Here is a 17,679-nt window from a genome sequence, read left to right on the forward strand (position 1 = left end):
GATAATTGAGAACAAAAATTGCACCAGCCAATATTAGGTAAAATAAAATCACCAGCTATAATCAGTTTGTATTCCGCTTTAGCAAAACTATGTAAATATTCTTCTAATCCTTTCAAAAAAGTGGCAGGCCAGCTGGGCGGACGGTACAGATCACCCAGGACGTATCTAACATTTTCAAAATATAGTTTACAAAATAAAATTTCTCCCACGGGAACATCTGGCATTTTTAGAACTTAGAGTGAATCTTTAAAAACGATCGCTACACCGCCCCCTCTTCTGTCACGGTCTTTGCTAAGCACATGATACTTCTTTGGGAGAAATCCACTGTGGTAATCACTTTTTAACCCGGTTTGATAAGTACAGCAATGTCTTGGTCGTGTTCAGTAAACAAAGCCTCCAGCAGAGTGGCTTTATTTACGATGCTACGGCAATTATTGTTCAAGATTACGAAAGCCCGCCTACATTATTTTTGAAGTCATCTACCGGCTTTGTTCATCTTATAGCGTCTGTTCTCCACGACATCACGCAGAAATTTTGTCCCTTCGACACTAAGCTTATAAAGCACCAGTTTGACTTTTGCGCCAGCGTCTCTTTTGTCAGCGGAGCTTTGCCATAGTTTATTTTCTCTCTTGTACGTTCTTTGAAAAGTCATGCGTTACCGACAAACCCGTTCCCTTCAATTTTTTGCATGCACCAAAATCAGGTCCTCCTCTCGGTAGGGCTGCAACTTTATAACAGGGTGGCTAACGTCTCTGGGCTTGCCTAATCAATGGCACCGCTCCATACTAGTAATTTCAATTTCCCACTTTTCCTGAAATAGCTGTTTTTCTATTTTACCGTTTAGGTTTTCATTTGTTTCATCACTTTGTTCGTCGAGGCAGTAGACAATATTGTTGTTCCTCCTGCTTCTCTTTTCTAAGTAATCGACCTTGTTCAGTAGAAAACACGTATTCTTGTCGAGACGTTCGACGAAGGTTTTCAAATTATCGACTTGAGTCTTTGGTGCATTCATGGCTGTGAACTGTAGTTCCAAACATTCGAGCCTTTTTGCTATGGAGAGAACATTCTGTTCTATCTCACCCTGCTTCTATCTCATCCAGTTAGAGCGCGACCAGTCGATATCGGTTAAATTTGAAGTGCATGAAGTATGGCAGCAAAAACCTGCACCATGAAGCTAAACGGTTTGGGGAGCATTGCGCCCGGTGTACTGCTGCGTAACCCCCTGGCTGCCGTAGGCGAGGCGAAGCCTGTTGTAGCATCCGAGAATGTCACGTGGTCTGACGTCGCCGAACGAGCCGCAATCGTTCAAAGTTCCAGGAATGGCACGTTGGTATGGTCGTTCGCACACGAACAGTTGCATTGCGTTGATAGCGTGAAGCTTGAATTGACGACATGCCTCGTCGGGGATCCTGTTAGAGCGCGGCCAGTCGATATCGGTTGAATTTGAGGTGCATGAAGTATGGCAGCAAAAACCTGCACCATGAAGCTAAACGGGTTGGGGAGTATTGCGCCCGGTGTACTGCTGCGTAACCCCCTGGCTGCCGTAGGCGAGGCGAAGCCTGATGTATCATCCGAGAATGTCACGTGGTCTGACGTCGCCGAACGAGCCGCAACGTTCAAAGTTCCAGGAATGGCACGTTGGTATGGTTGTTCGCACACGAACAGTCGCATTGCGTTGATAGCGTGAAGTTTGAGTTGACGACATGGCTATTCGGTGATCCAGTTAGAGCGCGACCAGTTGATATCGGTTGAATTTGAGGTGCATGAAGTATGGCAGCGAAAACCTGCACCATGAAGCTAAACGGGTTGGGGAGCATTGCGCCCTGTGTACTGCTGCGTAACCCCCTGGCTGCCGTAGGCGAGGCGAAGCCTGTTGTAGCATCCGAGAATGTCACGTGGTCTGGCGTCGCCGAACGAGCCGCAATCGGTGAAAGTTCCCGGAATGGCACGTTGGTATGGTCTTTCGCACACGAACAGTCCCATTGCGTTGATAGCGTGAAGCTGAGTTGACGACACGGCTCTTCGGTGATCCAGTTAGAGCGCGAACAGTCGATATCAGTTGAATTTGAGGTGCATGAAGTATGACAGCAAAAACATGCACCATGAAGCAAAACGGGTTGGTGAGCATTGCGCCCGGTGTACTGCTGCCTACCTGTCCTTTAAAACAAGCTAAATGCGGCTGAAGTAGACCTTTTACGCCTCTCCAAGCGACACTTGGTAGAATTATTCCTCCCCGCACGGGGCACCTTGAGCAATCTTGGTGACGGTACTGGCGATACCGCGGACCCCGAGCCCCCAAGCATAAGCTGGATCCAACCGTGGCGATGTGTTTCTATGTGGAGGGTTAGAAACCACGAACAGTGGCCGTCGGAGCCCAGGTCAAGCTCCGGCGGATGGGCTCCCTGTCTGTCTACCAGGCAGGGAGCTCCGGGACCTCTTTGGCTACCAGGGTAAGGTCAAAGAAGAAAGTACCCCCGTCTCCCTGCTTTTATACTATGCTATATGCCATTTTCAAAACCCCCCCAACCGTGATCGGACCCCTAAAAGGGGCCGCACCGAAGTATCTTTTCCTCCTTTGCCTTCTATCTCGTTCCCAAAGCCAAATAACTACCCTCGTTTTTTGATCATTAAATCAGTGGACAAATCGAAGCCGGTTTCCTCTCAATCAGTATTTCTTGTTTCTAAATACCTTGAAGGTATCATCGGCAAAACATATGACGCCAAAATGCTGAGAACTGGTGAAGTGCTAGTTGAAGTAAAAACTCAGCAGCAATCCACAATCCTCCTGAAACAAACCCGCATGGCAGATCTGTAGATCAGGGTCACACCCCACCGCAGCCTCAACAGTTGTCAAGGTGTGATCTCTGAGGCAGATCTCATGTCCGAGAGCGAGGCCGACCTTTTGGAAGGCTTAAGGGATCAGGGCGTCACGGCTGTAAAGCGCATATCAATACGCCGCGATGACAAACAGGTAGCAACTAGACACATTATCTTAACCTTCGATCGATCCATCTTTCCAGAATCCATAAATGCCGGTTACATACATTGTTCTGTCCGCCCATACATCCCGAATCCACGGCGCTTCTTCAAGTGCCAACGGTTCGGGCATGGCACAAACTCCTGCCGCGGCCGCCTTACCTGTGCAAAATTCGGCCAACATGACCACCCATCCGAAAACTGCAACACCCAGAGTTTCACCAGTGCTAACTGCCAGGGTCCCCACGCAGCGTGGTCCCGCACTTGCGAGAAATTTAAGCAGGAAAAACAAATCATAAATGTAAAGGTCACAGAGAACATCACCTACCCAGAGGCGCGGAAGAGGTTCGCCTCTTTCCCCCTGGGGAGGTACGCCGACGCAGCTCGCCGGGGGGCGGAGCGGCGTCTAGTTTCGGCGGGGACCCAGTACCGCGAGTCGGACTTGGTCCCGCCGCCGCCCCCCCCCCAGGGTTGCCCCAGGCAGCCCAACCAGCCTCTGCACCGCTAGCTCACCCAGCAGCGGCTGTGGAGGCAACAACGTCTGTTGGGGATGCCGCTGCATCCACTGCTTCCTCTCCACCAGCCCAAAGCACATGCAAGGGCACGGAGATGGAGACGGAGGCAGTCGCAGCGACCCCCTCCCCCGCCTCACTGCCTGTGCCACCTGTGGTGCTCCCCACGCCTTCGGCACTGGCAGCGCAGGCAAAGAACACCCGAAAGGGTACCACGCCAAGGGGGCCCAGTCCGCTGGGCACCCCCTTGCCTTCAGATGACGACATGGACGTCGAGCCCTTCCGGCTTCCATCGCAGCGCAAGGAATGGGCTGCGACGTCCAGGTCAGTAGAGAAGGCCAGAAAACCCCTTCCAAGAGTGCAAGCCCCGAAAGACCCTACATAAATAATCACACTCCAGTAGCTCTGAACACATAATAATGGGAAGAGAAAATATTGTTCAATGGAACTGCAGAGGCCTTCTGAATAATCTTGACGACGTTTATGAGATTCTGCATGCCAATCAGCCAAGTATAATGTGTGTCCAGGAAACACATCTGAATTCCAAACACACAAATTTCTTGAATAGTTATATGGTATACAGGAAAGACAGGGATGGCTGCACACACTCTTCTGGCGGTGTTGCCATAATCACCCGCAAATCCTTAGCATGCCACCCTGTCACCTTGAACACCGTCCTTGAGGCTGTAGCAATACGCTTAATAATATTTAATAGGTTGATAACGGTATGCTCCATATACATTCCTCCTGATGTCTCACTTTCGAGCTCTGACTTCGAGGCGCTGGTTGACCAGCTCCCCGAACCATACATCCCGACAGGCGACCTTAATGCTCACAACACTCTTTGGGGCTCTTCTCGCACGGATGCCCGAGGTCGCCTTATAGAGAAATTCCTTACATCTTCAGGAGCATGCCTTTTCAACAATAAACAGCCTACATACCATAACATAGGACACAACACATACTCATGTCTTGACTTGTCGATTGGCTCCGCAGTTCTCTTTCCTCTTCTCGAGTGGGGTGTGGGCACTGACCCATACGGTAGTGACCACTTCCCCACCTCACTCACATACATAGGTAAAGGCCCATGCAGTCCATCTTCCCATAATAGGTTCAATGAAGCACGAGCTAACTGGAATACATTTACAGAGACATCCAAACTACACCACACATCCATAGGACACCTACACGTCGAAGAAGCTACCCAACTCCTCACGGCGCGCATCCTCGACGCCGCCGAAAAGTCCATTCCCCACGCCTCTGGTGCCCCGCGCAACCAGCGGAGGCCGTGGTGGAATGAGGACTGTAGGCGGGCGCGAGAGGCCCAGAACAAGGCGTGGGGTATCCTGCGCAGGTACCCCACGTCGGGAAACCTTTTATTGTTCAAAAGGGCTAAGGCGATGGGAAAACGTGTGCGCCGTGAGGCAAAACGAGAGAGTTGGCGCTCATTCGTAACATCCATAAACTCTTACACTGACTCTCGCAAAGTCTGGACACGAATACGCAAACTAAAAGGACAACAGACACGCAGCCTGCCCCTGGTCAGTACAACAGGGGACAAACTGGAAGACCAGGCTAACACACTCGCACAACACTTCCAACACGTGTCCAGTTCAGCACACTACACTAGCACTTTCATGAAGCACAAACAATTGGCTGAAAAGAAGTCTTTACGTGATAATGATAAGTCAACCTCCTCTTATAACTCGGTGTTTTCACTCCATGAGCTGAGGACCGCTCTGAGCACTTGTAAACCCCCAGCTCCAGGCCCAGACAACATCACATATACAATGATACAGCACCTACACTCAGACACTCTTCTAACACTCCTCCACCTATATAACAAGATTTGGCTTTCGGGGCACATTCCTCGCTCTTGGAGGGAGGCCATAGTAGTGGCTATCCTAAAGGAAGGGAAGGACCCTTCCTCTCCATCCAGTTACCGGCCCATTGCTTTGACAAGCTGCCTGTGCAAGCTCCTCGAGAAGATGATAAACCGTAGGCTCGTGTACTTTCTTGAGTACAATGGTCTTCTCGAGGGCTGCCCGGCAGGCTTCCGGGCGGGGCGATGCACAAATGATCAACTGATTTCTCTAGAGGCCTACATAAAGGATGCATTCATTCATAAGCAATACTGTATGACAGTATTTTTTGACATTGAAAAGGCATATGATACAGCATGGCGCTACGGCATTCTTAGAGACCTAAAAGCTTTTGGTATCTCGGGTAACATGCTGAACACTCTTTGTAGTTACATGTCTTCACGAACATTTCGTGTCAGGTTCGGTTCGGCACTTTCAAATGTTCACGTGCAGGAGAATGGCGTGCCTCAAGGTGGCGTATTGAACTGCACCTTGTTTATAGCTAAGATGAACTCTCTCCGAAAGGCACTGCCGCCAACCATATCCTGCTTGATGTATGTAGATGACGTTCAAATATCTTTCAAATCGTGTAACATATCCATTTGTGAACGTCAGGTCCAGCTTGGGGTAAATAAACTTTCTCGCTGGGCAGATGAAAATGGATTTAAACTTAATCCTTCTAAAAGTACCTGCGTTGTATTCTCAAAAAGGCGGGGCATCCTGCCCGATCCCGACGTAAAACTCTTTGGTGACTCGATTCCAGTAAAAAGAGAACACAAGTTTTTGGGTGTGGTGTTTGACGAGAAACTCTCATTCATACCCCACATAAAACGACTTAAACAAAAATGCCTAAAAACAATGAATATTCTAAAAGTCCTGTCTCACCAATCGTACGGTGCAGACAAACAACTCCTGCTTCGACTTTATGCCGCGTTGGTAGGGTCACGGTTGGACTACGGAAGCGTTGTGTATGGGTCAGCCACAAAAACAGCACTTAAAATGCTCGACCCAGTGCTTCACTTAGGGCTTCGCCTGTCTTGTGGGGCGTTCCGTACCAGTTCTGTCCACAGTCTTTATGCAGAGTGCGACAAATGGTGCTTAGCGTACCAGCGAACTTATGTTGATCTCCTATATGCCTCCAAAATCTCATCAATGAATAACCATCCCTTTAAACCGGTTTTTAATGATACGTCCACAACTAAACTCTTTTTAAACCGCCCATCTATTGCTGTTCCTTTCTCGCAGAGAGTGAGGGACGAGATGACTATTCATGACGTCTCCCTCTTAGACACATTCAAATCATCTCACACTGATCTTGTAGCACCATGGCATCTTCGTCCTGTGGCATGTGACTTGTCTTTCGTACAATACAACAAGAACAGGACACCAATAAGTGGGATTTTGCAGCATTTCATGCATCTACAGAATAAATACAGGGCTGCAGAGTTTTTCAGCGATGCATCTAAAACGTCCACTGCGGTGTCTTGTGCTGCGCATGGGCCTAATTTTGAAGCATGTAAAACAATGAATGTTAATACAAGTATTTTTACAGCAGAGGCATATGGCATATTTCTAGTTGTAAGTCACATAGTTGAACATCATATTCCTACATCCGTCATTTATACAGATTTGTTGAGCGTCGTCCGTGCATTATCATCCGGAAAGTCATCAAAAAACCATGTCATTAATCTTATCTTCAAAACGATTATGGTAGCTTATTCTTCAAACCTTGGGTTGACTGTGTGTTGGGTGCCAGGCCACTCTGGCATTGGCGGTGATGAAGTGGCGGATGAAATGGCCGCCAATGCTGCACTCCGAAACACAGTCGACATGGCAACACTACCTTACACAGACCTCAAGCCACACATTAGACAACAACTCCGTAAAACTTGCCAAGCAGACTGGAGCGAACAGACAGACAACAAACTACACGTAATAAAACCACACTTGGGACAATACATTACTGACTCACACAACAGGCACATTGAAGTTACCTTAGCTAGGTTACGGATAGGCCATACGCATGTAACGCACTCGCACCTGCTCACGGGATCTCCAAGACCCCTGTGTAGCAGGTGTGGGGAGGGCCTATCTGTAGTCCACATACTCATACAATGCAAGGCACTTGACACAACACGACACAAACACTTCAGAGAACTCTACAGACAACATATTCCCCTACACCCATCTCTGTTTCTAGGTGACGATGCCATGGTTTCTGTGAAACGCGTTTTTAAATATTTGTCAGATGTTAAGTTTTTAAACCTCATTTCCTATCATGCGTAATCATATCTGGCCCGATACACCAGCCATCACCATTATCTTTATTGATCTTACTATGTCCAGTTTACACATTTTATACATAGCTTTTGTGGTAATCACTTGTTTTCATTAAATAACTTCTCTGGCGCTCTTTGCCCTCGTCGGCCTTGCGCCATTAAACACCAACCATCATCATCATCTTTCCCCCTGGGGAGGTACGCCGACGCAGCTCGCCGGGGAGTGGAGCGGCGTCTGGTTTCGGCGGGGACCCAGTACCGCGAGTCGGACTTGGTCCCGTCCCCGCCCCCCCCTGGGTTGCCTCTGGCAGCCCAACCCGCCTCCGCACCGCTCGCTGAGCCAGCAGCGGTTGAGGTGGCAACCTCTTCCGTCGGGACCGGTGCCACTCCCGTCCGTGCCTCCCCATCCTCCAGTGCGTTGGAGGGTGCCATGGACACCACGGGCCCCGCACCGGCTCCCACCGCCAACGCACCACCCGTGCCACTTCTCGTGCCTCCGACACCAGCGGCGGTGGCGGCTCAAACGAAGGGCCCCCGAAGGGGGGCCCAGTCCGGGGGGCCCGGTTCAACGGGCACACCCAAGACATCGGACGACGAGATGGACGTCGTGCCGTTCTTGCCTGCAACGCAGCGCAAGGAGCGGCCTCCGACGTCCAAGCCTACAGATAGGCCGGCCAAAAAGCCCAATCCAAGAGCCACAGCCCCGAAAGACGACACATAAACATACGCACTCCAGTAGCTCTCACACTAAATAATAGGAAGAGAAAATATTGTTCAATGGAACTGCAAAGGCCTTCTGAATATTCTTGACGACGTATATGAGATTCTGCATACCAATCAGCCAAGTGTAATGTGTTTTCAGGAAACACATTTGAATTCTAAACACACAAATTTCTTGAATACTTACCTGGTATACAGGAAAGACAGGGATGGCTGCACACACTCTTCTGGCGGTGTGGCCATAATCGCCAGCAAATCCTTAGCATGCCACCCTGTCACCTTGAACACCGCCCTTGAGGCTGTAGCCGTCCGCACAATAATATTTCATAGGTTGATAACGGTATGCTCCATATACATTCCTCCTGAGGTTACACTTTTGAGCTCGGACTTCGAGGCGCTGGTTGACCAGCTGCCTGAACCATACATTCTAGCAGGTGACCTTAATGCTCACAATTCTCTTTGGGGCTCTTCTCGCACGGATGTCCGGGGTCGCCTGATAGAGAGGTTTCTTACATCCTCTGGAGCATGCCTTTTCAACACTAAACAGCCTACATACCATAACATAGGTCACAACACATACTCACATCTTTACCTGGCTATTGGCTCTGCAATTCTCTTTCCGTGTCTTGAGTGGGGTGTGGGCACAGACCCATATGGTAGTGACCATTTCCCCACTTCATTAACGTATATAGGTACAGGCCCGAGCAGTCCGTCTTTCCATTAAAGGTTTAATGAAGCAAGAGCTAAGTGGAATGCATTTACAGATACATCCAAACTACACCACACATCCATAGGACACATACACGTTGAAGAAGCTATCCAACTGCTCACGGCGCACATCCTCGACGCCGCCGAAAAGTCTATTCCCCACGCCTCTGGTGCCCCGCGCAACCAGCGGAGGCCGTGGTGGAATGAGGACTGTAGGCAGGCGCGAGAGGCCCAGAACAAGGCGTGGGGTATCCTCCGTCGGTACCCCACGTCGGGAAACATCATCTTGTTCAAACGGGCCAAGGCATTCGGAAAACGTGTGCGCCGTGAGACAAAAAGAGATAGTTGGCGCTCATTCATAACATCTATAAACTCGTACACAGACACACGCAAGGTATGGACACGTATACGCAAACTCAAAGACAACAGACACACAGCCTGCCCCTGGTCAGTACAACCGGGGACACACTGGAAGACCAGGCTGACACACTCACACAACACTTCCAACACGTGTCCAGTTCAGCGCACTACACAAACACTTTCATGAAACACAAACAAATGACCGAAAAGAAGCCTTTACATGACAATGACCGGTCAGCCACTTCTTATAACTCTGAGTTCACAGAACCAGCGAACGTACATGGACTTACTTTATGCGTTTAAAATTTCATCTCAGAATAACCACCCTTTTTATCCTGTCCTTAACGATACATCCACATCTGTGCTGTTTGTAAATCGCCCGTCCGCTACTCCGCCTTTTTCACTTCGAGCGAGAGAGCGAGCCTTGGATCTGAGTGCTTTGTTTTTAGACGTGTACAGGTCATCCTTTTTAAACATTTTACCACCTTGGCAAGTTCGCCCTGTGTTCTGTGACCTTTCTTTTATAAAGCTTGACAAAAATCGGGTACCTCGAGCTGCAATACTGCAGCACTTTCTTTATTTGCAGTTCAAATACCCACTTGCTGAATTTTACAGTGACGCGTCTAAATCCTCCACTATGGTATCCTGCCCTGCTCATGGTCCGAATTTCAGTGCAGCCAGAACCATGAGCGTCCACACAACAATTTTTTCAGCAGAAGCGTATGGGATTTTGCTGATTGTACGACACATACTTGAAAATCAAATTCTGAAGTCTATCATCTACACAGATTCCTTGGGTGTTGTTCGCGCACTGTCATCCCATACACCCTCCCCCCCCAAAACCACATAGTTAATCTTGTATTTAACACTATCATGTCTGTGTATGCAAAGAAGCATCAGCTGCTCCTCTGCTGGGTTCCAGGACACGCTGGGATCGCTGGGAATGAGTTTGCAGACGAGAGGGCTGCTGCTGCTGCACTCAGGAACACTGTAGACATAACAACCGTACCCTACACAAACCTCAAGCCACACATAAGACAACACCTGCACAGAACATGGCAAACACACTGGGACGAACAGATAGACAACAAACTACACGTATTGAAGCCACACTTGGGACAGTACACAGCTGACTCACGCAACAGACACACGGAAGTCGCCTTGGGTAGGCTGCGGATAGGGCACACCCATGCGACGCACTCGTATCTGCTGACGGGATCTTCTAGACCCCAGTGCAGCAGGTGCGGAGAGGCCCTATCCGTAGTGCACATACTAATCACGTGCAAGGCACTTCACATAACACGACACAAACACTTCAGAGAACTCTACAGACAACATATTCCCCTACATCCACTGTTTTTTCTAGGTGACGATGCCATTGTTTCTGTGAAACGTGTGTTTGAGTATTTGTCAGACGTCAAGTTTTTAAACCTCATTTCCTATCACGCATCATGAAATCTGGCCCTATACACCAGCCATGCTCATTGTCGTTTTGTGATTTCACTTTTGTTTTTACTGACTTTACTTAGTGTTTAAGGTTTCACCCCTCATATATGACTATTGTTTTGGCGCTCTTTGCCCCAGTTGGCCTTGCACCATAAACATCCAACCATCATCATCCAGCAGAATTATTCCTTTAGTTTATTCCTTCAATGCCTATTTTTAGTAATTAAAATTTTGTGCATAAATATGATCGGTTGCGGCATCGGAGTACCCCGTAATTTGTATTTTTCACATCCTCTGTTAACAGTGTTTGAGCACTGAATTTAACTTTTGCATGTTTATCCTTAAACTGTCGCATTCTTGCAAAGCGTATAAGGCTGTTAAGCCGAAGTTGTTTATATGGGATGTTTTTTCTTCATAATTGGGAAAACATAAAGCCTGTTGTTGTTTTTCATTTTTCTTATGTATATAAACGCGTCAAGTGTGTTGTTAACACGTTTATCGCGAATAACGATTCAGACTTCACGATTGTGGTAATATCCTCTTCACATGTCTTTCTTTGTTGATTTTTTCCATCTTTTCAAACACTTTTTTATCACTAAGTCTTGATGTTTTTTTGCAATTCATACCTGTACACCGTTCTTTTAAGTGTTATTTTTTGGAACCACAATCTCGTGTTGCCAGTTCCTGTCGAATGTAGGCACAGTTGCCCTGCCAGGCTGCCATGTAGAACAGCTTTTTGTGACTGCTCTTCTTGTATGCTCAAGGAAAATAATGCTTGATTTCATTTGATTTAAAACTCTCTTCCTTTTACTGCTTTCAATAAATGAACAAATAAATAAACACACCTTCTTTAAAAAAAGAAGCTCCCTTTACATGACCTGAGGGCTTGGTCAAGTGTCCAAAATGGGATAGCAAGTAACGAGTGGGGAAAACCGGCGAAAAAGGCCGCTAAAAATTATTCCCAATGCCTGCTTCTTTCATGATTATTAGCAGAGTGAAGCAGGTGGTTCTTGTGAACTGGAACTTCAAGTGGATTGCCGCAAACTTCGCGGTCGCTGTTGATAGCGTGCCAGATGTATTAATGAGCAGCTTTCTCTACAAATGCTCTGTAATGAACATTTTTAAAGAAGGGTTCGCGCACTGGTCATTGCCACGGTTCCACAATTCTGGCTATTAGGAGTATTGTCGGGGTTAACCCAACCAAAGAAGCAATCAGCTGTGCAAGTTCTGATGGCCGTGCCCGTTCTTGTATGCTTCATCCAAACAGATTCCTGCCGGCTGAATGCGGGGCCAACGGGTGGGGTCATCCGGTACTTTGTTTTGCAAAACGGCCTTCCGCTGGTTTATCGTTAAAGCAGCACTGTACTCGGCGTGCATGTCGGCTACTCCGTCTGAATCACTGCGTTATACAGGGTGTTTTGGAGAGGAACACGATTAATTGGTCCCGGGCGATATTGTGGGCGACCTCATTTCTTATATCGCCTCCAGTTCATAGATAATGATGATGGTTTGATGTTTATGGCGCAAGGCCAACTGGGGCAAAGAGCGCCAAAACAATAGTCGTATATGAGAGGTGATACCTTAAACACTAAGTAAAATCAGCAAAAACAAAAGTAAAATCACAAAACGACAATGAGCATGGCTGGTGTATAGGGCCAGATTTCATTATGCGTGATAGGAAATGAGGTTTAAAAAGTTGATGTCTGACAAATACTCAAACACACGTTTCACGGAAACAATGGCTTCGTCACCTAGAAAAAACGATGGATGTAGGGGAATATGTTGTCTGTAGAGTTCTCTGAAGTGTTTGTGTCGTGTTGTGTGAAGTGCCTTGCATGTGATTAGTATGTGCACTACGGATAGGGCCTCTCCGCACCTGCTGCACTGGGGTCTAGAAGATGCCGTCAGCAGATACGAGTGCGTCGCATGGGTGTGCCCTATCCGCAGCCTACCCAAGGCGACTTCAGTGTGTCTGTTGTGTGAGTCAGATGTGTACCGTCCCAAGTGTGGCTTTATTACATGTAGTTTGTTGTCTGTCTGTTCGTCCCAGTGTGTTTGCCATGTTCTGCGCAGTTGTTGTCTTATGTGTGGCTTGAGGTCTGTGTAAGCTACCGTTGTAATGTCCACAGTGTTCCTGAGTGCAGCAGCACAGGCCCTCTCGTCTGCCAACTCGTTCCCAGTGATCCCTGCATGTCCTGGGACCCAGCAGAGGACCAGCTCATGCTTTTGTGCATACACGGATATGATAGTGCTGAATACAAGATTAACTATGTGGTTTTTGTGGTTTTTGGGGGCTTGTGCGATGACAGTGCGCGAACAACACTCAAAGAATCTGTATAGATGATGGAATTGGGAATTTGAGTTTCAAGAATGTGTCGTACAATCAGTAAAATCCCATACGCTTCTGCTGACAAAATTGATGTGTGCACGCTCATGGTTCTGGCTGCATTGAAATTAGGACCATGAGCAGCGCACGACACCATACTGGAGGTTTTAGAAGCGTCACTATAAAATTCTGCACATGTGTATTTAAACTGCAAAGACAGAAAGTGCTGCAGTATTGCAGCTTGTGGTACACGATTTTTGTCAAATCTCATAAAAGAAAGGTCGCACGACACAGGGTGAACTTGCCAAGGCGGTTAACTGTTAGAAAAGGATGACCTGTACACATCTAAAAACGAAGCACTGAGATCCGAGGCTCGCTCTCTCACTCTAAGTGAAAAAGGCAGAGGAACGGATGGGTGATTTACAAATGGGTGCTTCTAGTTCATAGACCCATCCGATATAAAACTATGTTGGTAGTCTCCAAAGATTGTTTTTTTAGATGCTTATGGTCGGGGCTATGTCCCTCCCTCCGCCATTCGGCGTCCACACCCCCGCTGCGCATTCCTGGCCAGGCACTTCTGATGACGATTGTGGCAGGATGTCCCTAGGAATTCACCAACCAAAGAATTCATCACAAGATAGCTTCGCCTTCAACCACCGTCGTCATCTTCCCGTAGGGGAACCCTGAGTACAACACCCCCACTGCGCATGCCTGGCCAGGCACCGCTGACGATGATTGCGACAGGATGCCCCTAGGGATCGGTCAACCAAATAATCCATCAAGACATAGCTTCGAGTTCAACCACCGTCGTAATCTGCCCGTAAGGGAACCCTGAGTAGTTCCCACTGATGATGATTGTGACCGGATGCACCTAGGAATCGGTAAACGAAAGAATCCATCACGAGATAGCTTCGCGTTAAACCACCGTCGTCATCTTCCCGAGGCATTCCTCCTCTTCTCTCCAACGCTCCTCTCTTCTCCGGCATTCCTCCTCTCCTCTCCGAAGCTCCTCTCCTCTCCTGGATTGCGCAACAAATGGCAACATCTGCGGTCGCCGCTGCATACTCCGCTGGGGGCGCCACTGTAGCTCCGTGGTGTGAATGACTCAATCCGCTCCCCTCATTCTCCTCCTGCAATGCCGCGATGAGTCAGCATCAATGCCAGTGTCAGCGCCACGAACACCGCCGTGGAGAAGAGGGCTCGAGCCGCTGCCACGAAATGGCAGCGGCGACAGGCCGATCCCGAAATTCGTGCTCGCGAAGCCGAATCGAAACATCAACGCCGCCAAGAAGCTGCTACTGATGCAATAAGGGCTCACGCAGCTGAACTAATGGGAACTTGAATCGGCCCCGTGGCTGTTTCGCATACTACTCAGGGTTACCCTACTGGAGGATGGTAAAATTTTTATTCTGTGGCGGCAAGTAGTTTGGCGTGAAGCAAGAGCTCGAATTGAGCGCTTTCAATGATTACGAAATATTACGTGTCGGGAGTGCCAAAGGTGTTGTATGTAGTCAGACTTTTTCAGTCAAGGCGAGCAGAATCGCCCTGAGCTCGTCGTCTCCCGGCTGGACATTTTGATGGAGGGCAGTTGTGCACTTGCACTTCGGTCCTCGAGGCTTTACCTGCAGAAAGAAAGGCCCTCACATGCTATTTTTGTGTCTGAGTATACATCTGCCTCTGCCTCTACTACCTAGTTCTAAGAGGCGATCTTTGAACAGCGGTTTCCTTCCTCTTGAGTGGGCATGACGGACATCCTTTTGTATTGTTTGTTCTGTCTTATAGGAACGTCCTCCCAAGGCGGAACTTGCAGTTCATGCGGGTGTCTAGCGGCAAGGTCAAAGCCGGCTCTGCGAAGTAGACTTCCGCCAGCATTAGTGCTGTCCAGGCGCTGGAATTGTCCAAGTCATCTGTCTTGAGTTATGTTGCCAAATCGCTTAGGTTGAGCTTGTGCGTATAGGACGTTCTTGGTTGTATGTTTGGTAACCCGGTAACGGCGCGCAGAGCTTTACGATCTAGGATTTTAGGCATCGGACAGTTTTTTTTTTGGTGAGGTAGTAATACTTGATGACGTACATTTTTTTTGGACCCGAAGAGACTTTTCACAAATGTACGCAGAGACGCCGCATGAGTTTTCTGATTTATACATAACGCGTTTAATTAGCTGGGTTTTACTCTGCCACATGCGGATGAGTTGCGATTCCCATGCTCCGCCTTCCCCGTCTTCATCAACATGGATGCTGAGAATACGAACTCTTTCTTTCGCATGCAGTTTTCCGCCATCAATACAAAGGGCGATGTCCTTCACATGCTTCTTGTGAAGATGCTCATTGGCCAACACTACAAGGACTGACTTTCGCCTGTTCATTTCATCACACAAGAGCTGTGCGTGTGCCCTTGAGCTCTACGCAACTCCTTGGAGTACTTACGCACGGGGGCTGTGGTTTTGTTGAGCGTAATCAGCAGCGAAACCGTATTGCCCTTTTTGCACCAGGTTTATTGCTGAACGCGACTACTCTTAAGGTTATATGAATGTCAGGATTCGGAGAGATAGCTTCTATCATGTCCATTTTGATCGCCATGTGTGAAGCGTCTGCGGCCGCGACCGAGAAGTTTTTCTCCCGAGCACTTTAACGCGGAGGAGTTTGTGAAAGACCCTCCATTAATTTGTTCCAAGAATCGCTAGGGCCTTCCATGTCAGGCTATGACCTTTGAGGCAATGTAACTTCACTGCGATAGAGAAATTGTCGCTGCAAAGGCTATCTGGACATGTGCATCATTAGAAATTGTGAACAATCATTGCACAGGTCAGGTCGGCTAAACACCTATTTGCTTGGCTTGGTCGGTGAGGCGGGTCGCAGAGCCAACAACGTTTTATACATCAAGGTTGAAAACATTCATTCCGCACCTTATATTCATTCCAATATATACAGGTACATTCTCAAACCTTGTGTGTAATATGTAGTTTACTAATGTGTAAAATGGCTTGTAATTTTTTATGCGTACCATAAGTTGCCGAGTACCCCGAAAACCAGGACCATGTAACGCTCCGCATTTACAGGAAATTGCAGAATTGGCAGAAGTACTACTTTACTTGTTCTCCGAGCGTAATATAAATAATTGATGCAATAAAATCTTGAAAGCGAAGAAATAAAAAAATACGGATCATAAATATTTTGAAACAATTAATTAGAACGATTCACCTTATATATCAGCCCCAAAAACGAGCACTGAAATAAAAAATTCCCCCGCATTTCCCCGAGGGGGAGAATGTGAAAGTGCGAATGCACGGTTGTCGGCCCGCTTGCGGCGCTTGCGCTCGGCCCCCGCAGCCCACCGCCTCGCCGCCTTCTCTTCCATCTCTTCCATCGGGTTTGTAGTATCACGTGTACACCACGCAGTTATCAAGCCTCTATAACGCCGCTGAGTCGCCAAGGCACGCCGCTGACGACGTAGTTTGAATGCGTTAAAGATATAAGGCGCGTCTAACACTGATATCACCGTCGCGTCCGTGGCTTGGTCGGTAGAGCGTCGCGCTGCGGCCGCAAAGTCCTCGGATCGAAACCTGGCGCCGGATGCTGTTTCTTTTTCAAATATAGAGGAGCACTGCGGACGCCAACGCCGCCGGCCGTGGATGGTTTGGGGTCGCTTATAAAGTGCATTCGCACTTAAAAAAAACAGCAACAGGAGCGTTAGAAACGCGCATAAAAATAGCGATAATAGATAACCGCGTAAGCCCTAAATTAAGGAAAAAAATGGCGACTTTATGAAAGTAACACAATTAATAGTTGAACAGCGCAACTCTAATAAAGCGGAAATTTAAATGTTTTTGTTGACGGCGATAGGCCCGTCGAAAGCGCACGGCAAGGAAGCCCACTTTTTGCGACGATGATAACGATCGGGGGTAAAGTGAAAGAAAAAAAATGATTCCCGTAGCAGGAATCGAACCTCGGCATTGGGTACCTGGTATTAGGCTGTCGTCCATCCGATTGCGCAATTCAACACTTTTTTTTAAATGCAGAGCATTTTAGTAACTCACGATGTCACCCGCGTCGGCGCCCGTAGTCCGCACCCTACACTATATAAGGAAATAATACCTTCCGGCGCCAGGTTTCGATAACACGACTCTGCGGGCGGAACGCAAGGTACACGGCACTTTACCGACTGCTCCACGGAGCCGACACAGAATGGAAGGTTACGCACGCGCCTTATATCCTTGACTCATTCAACCGTCGGCCACAGGTGCGCCCTCTCCCCCGCGTCCTTCTCGCCTTCTCTCCGCTCGCAACACCCTCTCTCGCCGCGTTCGGTTCGCGTTCACGTGGTGGCGCGATTTCGGCGCTATAACACTCTCTCGCGAAGGGCATTGATTGGATTCGATTGGATTGGCTTGGCTTGGTTTGGCTTGGCTTGGATTTGGATTGGGTGGGATTAAAGTGGATTGTGTTGGATTGTGTTGCGTCATAGCCGCGCCGCGTTGCGTCGTAGCCTCT

The sequence above is a fragment of the Haemaphysalis longicornis genome, unplaced genomic scaffold (assembly GCF_048455015.1).
Source record: "Haemaphysalis longicornis isolate Haplotype H1 unplaced genomic scaffold, Haemaphysalis longicornis Haplotype H1 scaffold_12, whole genome shotgun sequence".
NCBI classification, from domain to species: Eukaryota; Metazoa; Arthropoda; class Arachnida; order Ixodida; family Ixodidae; genus Haemaphysalis; species Haemaphysalis longicornis.